The following is a 7250-nucleotide window of genomic DNA, read 5'->3' on the forward strand; positions in this document are numbered from 1 at the left end:
AACACAACAAACCCAGAACCAAGAAGACCTGAACACAACAAACCCAGAACCAAGAAGACCTGAACACAACAAACCCAGAACCAAGAAGACCTGAACACAACAAACACAGAACCAAGAAGACCTGAACACAACAAACACAGAACCAAGAAGACCTGAACATAACAAAACAAGAACCAAGTAGACCTGAACACAACAAACCCAGAACCAAGAAGACCTGAACACAACAAACCCAGAACCAAGAAGACCTGAACACAACAAACCCAGAACCAAGAAGACCTGAACACAACAAACCCAGAACCAAGAAGACCTGAACACAACAAGTTTCACAAAAACCTTGTAGTGTACAGCACATTCGGAAAGTATTCAGACCCCTTGACTTTGTCCACATTTTTGTTACAGCCTTATTCTAAAATGTATTAAATAAAAATAATAAATACATCTACACACAATACCCCATAATGACAAAGTGAAAACAGGTTTTCAGTCATTTTTGCAAATGTATTAAAAATAAAAACAGAAATATCTTATTTACATAAGTATTCAGGCGCTTTGCTATGAGACTAGAAATGGAGCTCAGGTGCATCCTGTTTCCATTGATCATACTTGAGATGTTTCTACAATGTGATGGAGTCCTAGGCCTCACACCTCTATTCTCCTACTATCATATTGCTATCAGATCCAGAATGTTTTCCATAGCTTTAACTTTTGAGTAAATGTGGAGTTGAATTCTCTTTCCTTGTAATGATAATTATGTATATTGATGATAAATGGGATAGATTATGGCTTCTGCTATTTTTCTATGGGGTTTTGACATTTCCAGATTTTTTAATTACCTAATGTACTTTTCTCAGTGACTGATAATGATAACATTGATAACAGCTTTTTAATGTGTACAATCTTGGACCAAGTTTATCTTGATGTGTTAAAATGATTTACTTTGTATTGCTGTCAGACATTATTGAGCAATGGCATTTATGAGAAGGAATATTAATACCATAATCAAGCTTGTTTTATTGTAAAATTATGCATTATTACCTATTTTAGATGAAGTGTGATTCAGTGTAATGTATGCATCATGTTGTAAATAAGCTCAAAGCTAAAGACAATACATACTAATGTTTTTTCTTTTAAATATTGCAGGTTATCCTGTCATTCTATATCGTCTGTTACCTTAAAATAAAAAATAAATAAACAGAAGTTAAACATCTTTCCACAGTACTGTAGAAAGTTATTATAATATCGTATGACATCATTGGTTGTCAAGCATGTAAATGTGGCCGCGTTCGACATTGCAGCCGACTTTAAAGTCGAGACTGACTGATCTACAAATAATATGAAGTAGTTATTTATCATGCAAGGTGATTTGTAGATCAGTCAGTCAGTCACAATTTACCCATGACACGTCACAGTTTGGATGCTCTTGAATACAGCCTCTGTGAATGAGGAAGCAAGCCATCTCTGAATCAGCGTCTTGGTCCCTGACATAGAGTTGGACAGAGGGCACAGCTTGACATCTTTTCATGCTGGCTTCTGTTACAACATCGGCAGCACATTTGAGGGCTATCTCCATTTTAAAGTTGTCAATTTCTTCTTGTTCAACCTCCATGAGTATAATGACAGTCGATAAACATACTGAAAGGATGCATACAATGTCATGTCAATGCTTAAACAGTCTTTGTAGCTAGTGTGTCTTTTATCCAACTCTATGGTCTCTCACTACTTCAAAGTTGTGTCAACCACAGACCTAAAACCTCACAGTCAGTGTCTGTTTCCTTAGACTGCCAGAAAGTTCATCACAAGACCTCTCTCCCCTTCACTCTGTAAGTATGCTTGACAATATCTTAAAATATGTATATTTTATTATTATATGTCTGTATCCATGAACCATATTCCTCTGTTATGGGCATGGTGATGAGAAGAATATAATATAGTGGGGGGACTTTTTAGAAAATGGCCTGAATTATGAGTAACAGTAAGAGTAAGAATGATGAGTTTATGGGCAGAATTAACCTGAGATACAGTGATGGTGGGTTGTGTTTAGGAGTAGTATTAACATGAGAAACAGTGATGGTGGGTTGTGTTTAGGAGTAGTATTAACATGATACACAGTGATGGTGGGTTGTGTTTAGGAGTAGTATTAACATGAGAAACAGTGATGGTGGGTTGTGTTTAGGAGTAGTATTAACATGAGAAACAGTGATGGTGGGTTGTGTTTAGGAGTAGTATTAACATGAGACACAGTGATGGTTGGTTGTGTTTAGGAGTAGTATTAACATGAGACACAGTGATGGTGGGTTGTGTTTAGGAGTAGTATTAACATGAGACACAGTGATGGTGGATTGTGTTTAGGAGTAGTATTAACATGAGACACAGTGATGGTGGGTTGTGTTTAGGAGTAGTATTAACCTGAGACACAGTGATGGTGGGTTGTGTTTAGGAGTAGTATTAACATGAGACACAGTGATGGTGGGTTGTGTTTAGGAGTAGTATTAACATGAGACACAGTGATGGTGGGTTGTGTTTAGGAGTAGTATTAACATGAGACACAGTGATGGTGGGTTGTGTTTAGGAGTAGTATTAACCTGAGACACAGTGATGGTGGGTTGTGTTTAGGAGTAGTATTAACCTGAAACACAGTGATGGTGGGTTGTGTTTAGGAGTAGTATTAACCTGAGACACAGTGATGGTGGGTTGTGTTTAGGAGTAGTATTAACATGAGACACAGTGATGGTGGGTTGTGGTTTTGTTGGTTTTGATCACACTCAGAGTCACTTTCCTGTCCTAACTTCCTGTCCTAACTTCCTGTCCTATATATACCTATTGCATTCCTTCTGAATCATATCAGAGTTCTTTACACAGAGATCCTATTAAATTACTTGTTATTAGTTCTAATATTTAATTATATGCTTCTATATCTGGAAAACATGTGACATTAGACTATATATAGATAACAGGCTACATTAGACTATATATGGATAACAGGCTACATTAGAATATATATGGATAACAGGCTACATTAGACTATATATAGATAACAGGCTACATTAGACTATATATAGATAACAGGCTACATTAGACTATATATGGATAACAGGCTACATTAGACTATATATGGATAACAGGCTACATTAGACTATATATGGATAACATGCTACATTAGAATATATATGGATAACTGGCTACATTACACTATACATGGAGAACAGGCTACATTAGACTATATATGGATAACAGGCTACATTAGACTATATATGGATAACAGGCTACATTAGAATATATATGGATAACTGGCTACATTAGACTATACATGGAGAACAGGCTACATTAGACTATATATGGATAACAGGCTACATTAGACTATATATGGATAACAGGCTACATTAGACTATATATGGATAACAGGATACATTAGACTACATGGATAACAGGCTACATTAGACTATATATGGAGAACAGGCTACATTAGACTATATATAGATAACAGGCTACATTAGACTATATATGGATAACAGGCTACATTAGAATATATATGGATAACTGGCTACATTAGACTATACATGGAGAACAGGCTACATTAGACTATATATGGATAACAGGCTACATTAGACTATATATGGATAACAGGCTACATTCGACTATATATGGATAACAGGATACATTAGACTACATGGATAACAGGCTACATTAGACTATATATGGAGAACAGGCTACATTAGACTATATATAGATAACAGGCTACATTAGACTATATATGGATAACAGGCTACATTAGAATATATATGGATAACTGGCTACATTAGACTATACATGGAGAACAGGCTACATTAGACTATATATGGATAACAGGCTACATTAGACTATATATGGATAACAGGCTACATTCGACTATATATGGATAACAGGATACATTAGACTACATGGATAACAGGCTACATTAGACTATATATGGAGAACAGGCTACATTAGACTATATATGGATAACAGGCTGCATTAGACTACATATGGATAACAGGCTACATCAGACTATATATGGATAACAGGCTACATTAGACTATATATGGATAACAGGCTACATTAGACTATATATGGATAACATGCTACATTAGACTATATATGGATAACATGCTACATTAGACTATTTATGGATAACAGGCTACATTAGACTATATATGGATAACAGGCCACATTAGACTACATGGAGAACAGGCTACATTTGACTATATATGGATAACAGGCTGCATTAGACTACATATGGATAACAGGCTACATTAGACTATATATGGATAACAGGCTACATTAGACTATATATAGATAACAGGGTACATTAGACTATATATGGATAACAGGCTACATTAGACTATATATTTTCTCCCATTATTTTCTGCAAATTCTCTCAAGCTCTGTCAGGTTGAATGGGGAGTGTCTCTGCACAGCTATTTTCATGTCTCTCCAGAGACCAAATCAAAATCAAATCAAATTTTATTTGTCACATGCACTGAATATAATGTAAACCTTACCATGAAATGCTTACAAGCCCTTAACCAACAATGCAGTTCTAAGACAAATAATAGTTAAGAAAAAAAATAAAAGAGCAACAATAAAATAACAATAAGGAGGCTATATACAGGGGGTACCGGTACCGAGACAATGTCCAGAGGTACAGGTTAGTCCAGGTCATTGAGGTAGTATGTACATGTAGGTAGAGTAAAGAGACTAGACCTTTTAAAACCCTTTGTGGAAAACAATGAAGGTAGACTTATCTAACCCTTTGGCCTGGATTCAATTAGAAAACAGTGGAGGTAGACTTATCTAACCCTATGGCCTGGATTCAATTAGAAAACACTGGAGGTAGACTTATCTAACCCTTTGGCCTGGATTCAATTAGAAAACAGTGGAGGTAGACTTATCTAACCCTTTGGACTGGATTCAATTAGAAAACAGTGGAGGTAGACTTATCTAACCCTTTGGCCTGGATTCAATTAGAAAACAGTGGATGTAGACTTATCTAACCCTTTGGCCTGGATTCAATTAGAAAACAGTGGAGGTAGACTTATCTAACCCTTTGGCCTGGATTCAATTAGAAAACAGTGGAGGTAGACTTATCTAACCCTTTGGCCTGGATTCAATTAGAAAACAGTGGAGGTAGACTTATCTAACCCTTTGGACTGGATTCAATTAGAAAACAGTGGAGGTAGACTTATCTAACCCTTTGGCCTGGATTCAATTAGAAAACAGTGGAGGTAGACTTGTCTAACCCTAGGGTCTGGATTCAATTAGAAAACAGTGGAGGTAGATTTATCTAACCCTTTGGCCTGGATTCAATTAGAAAACAATGGAGGTAGACTTACCTAACCCTTTGGCCTGGATTCAATTAGAAAACAATGGAGGTAGACTTACCTAACCCTTTGGCCTGGATTCAATTAGAAAACAATGGAGGTAGACTTATCTAACCCTTTGGCCTGGATTCAATTAGAAAACAATGGAGGTAGACTTATCTAACCCTTTGGCCTGGATTCAATTAGAAAACAATGGAGGTAGACTTATCTAACCCTAGGGCCTGGATTCAATTAGAAACTGTGCTAAAGCATTTAAAGGTAATTTCCAATTGAGCCGACATCTGCTGCGTTTACCTTGAATGTGATCTCCACTAAGGCTGTAACATTGCCTTTAAAAAGCCATATCGTCTACAAGCGCATTAGATTGAATCAAGGCCTAGATACGTTGTTAGTTGTTACCTGGAAGAAGTTGTTAATCTGATCCTAGATATGTGGTTAGTTGTTACCTGGAAGAAGTTGTTAATCTGACATTAGATCTGTGGTTGGTTTTGTTACCTGGAAGAGTTGTTAATCTGATCCTAGATCGGTGGTTAGTTGTGTTGTATGGAAGAAGTTGTTCATCTGATCCTAGATATGTGGTTAGTTGTGTTACCTGAAATAAGTTGTTAATCTGATCCTAGATCTGTGGTTAGTTGAGTTACCTGTTGAATTGTTCTGCATTCAGTGGTACGTCCACATTCCGATCATACTGTATCATAGATGGAGTGCATGATATCAGTCATCTCCAGGAACACACACACAAACACACTCACACACATACGCATGCGCGCACACACTGTCACACACACACACACACACACAGTCATACCAGGCCAATAGGGCTCTGGTCAAAAGTAGTGCACTATATAGGGATTAGGGACGCATTCAGTGTAACAGAATATGACAGCGGCATGTTTTACTACTACAGACATCAGTGTTTGTGTGATTAAATGTGGCTTTGTTAAGTAGTAGCCAGTGTTGTGTTTCACCATTCAATCTGATTCATTTCCAGTTTGTTATGTTGTTATTAGACCAACATTATTAATAGGAGGCTGCAGTAATGTTGAGATGCAATAGGGGGAGCTCTAGTCTAGAACACTGGAACCTTCAGTAGCACTTTGATTTGACATTTTTAGTCATTTAGCTCTTATCCAGAGTGACTTACAGTTAGTGAATACATATTTTTTATTTATTTTATTTTTTATACTAGGCTATAGTAAACACATTCTAAGATATTATAAACATTCCAAATAGTAGGCTATAGTAAACACATTCTAAGATATTATAAACATTCCAAATAGTAGGCTATAGTAAACACATTCTAAGATACTATAAACATTCCAAATAGTAGGCTATAGTAAACACATTCTAAGATACTATAAACATTCCAAATAGTAGGCTATAGTAAACACATTCTAAGATACTATAAACATTCCAAATAGTAGGCTATAGTAAACACATTCTAAGATACTATAAACATTCCAAATAGTAGGCTATAGTAAACACATTCTAAGATACTATAAACATTCCAAATAGTAGGCTATAGTAAACACATTGTTTACATGATAGTGTATGTGGTCAAAAGAATACAGTGGAAATAGCCCACATTTTGCCCATTAGAAAAAAAATTAGACCAATCCTCAAATGAAAAAAGGCAACTAGATATGCATTCTGTTGTACATTTTCTATTGAAATAAAACCTCCCGCTTATGACGCGCTGGTCTGGTCCTCATACATGTCAAAGAGGAAGGAAAGGAAGTTCTGCATCACCTACCACCTACTTCTTGTTTCCGCGCACTGCCAGTCAGTTGACTCACTGTACAAGACCTCTCTCCTTCACTCTGTAAGTACTCTTGACAATATCTTGAAATTTAGTCATATACTAAATATACATTTTACTTCTTGTTACTATTTGAGCTGTGTGTTGGTTGTTAC

This window comes from Coregonus lavaretus (genome assembly GCF_964263955.1).
Source record: "Coregonus lavaretus genome assembly, contig: HAP1_SCAFFOLD_440, whole genome shotgun sequence".
NCBI classification, from domain to species: domain Eukaryota; kingdom Metazoa; phylum Chordata; class Actinopteri; order Salmoniformes; family Salmonidae; genus Coregonus; species Coregonus lavaretus.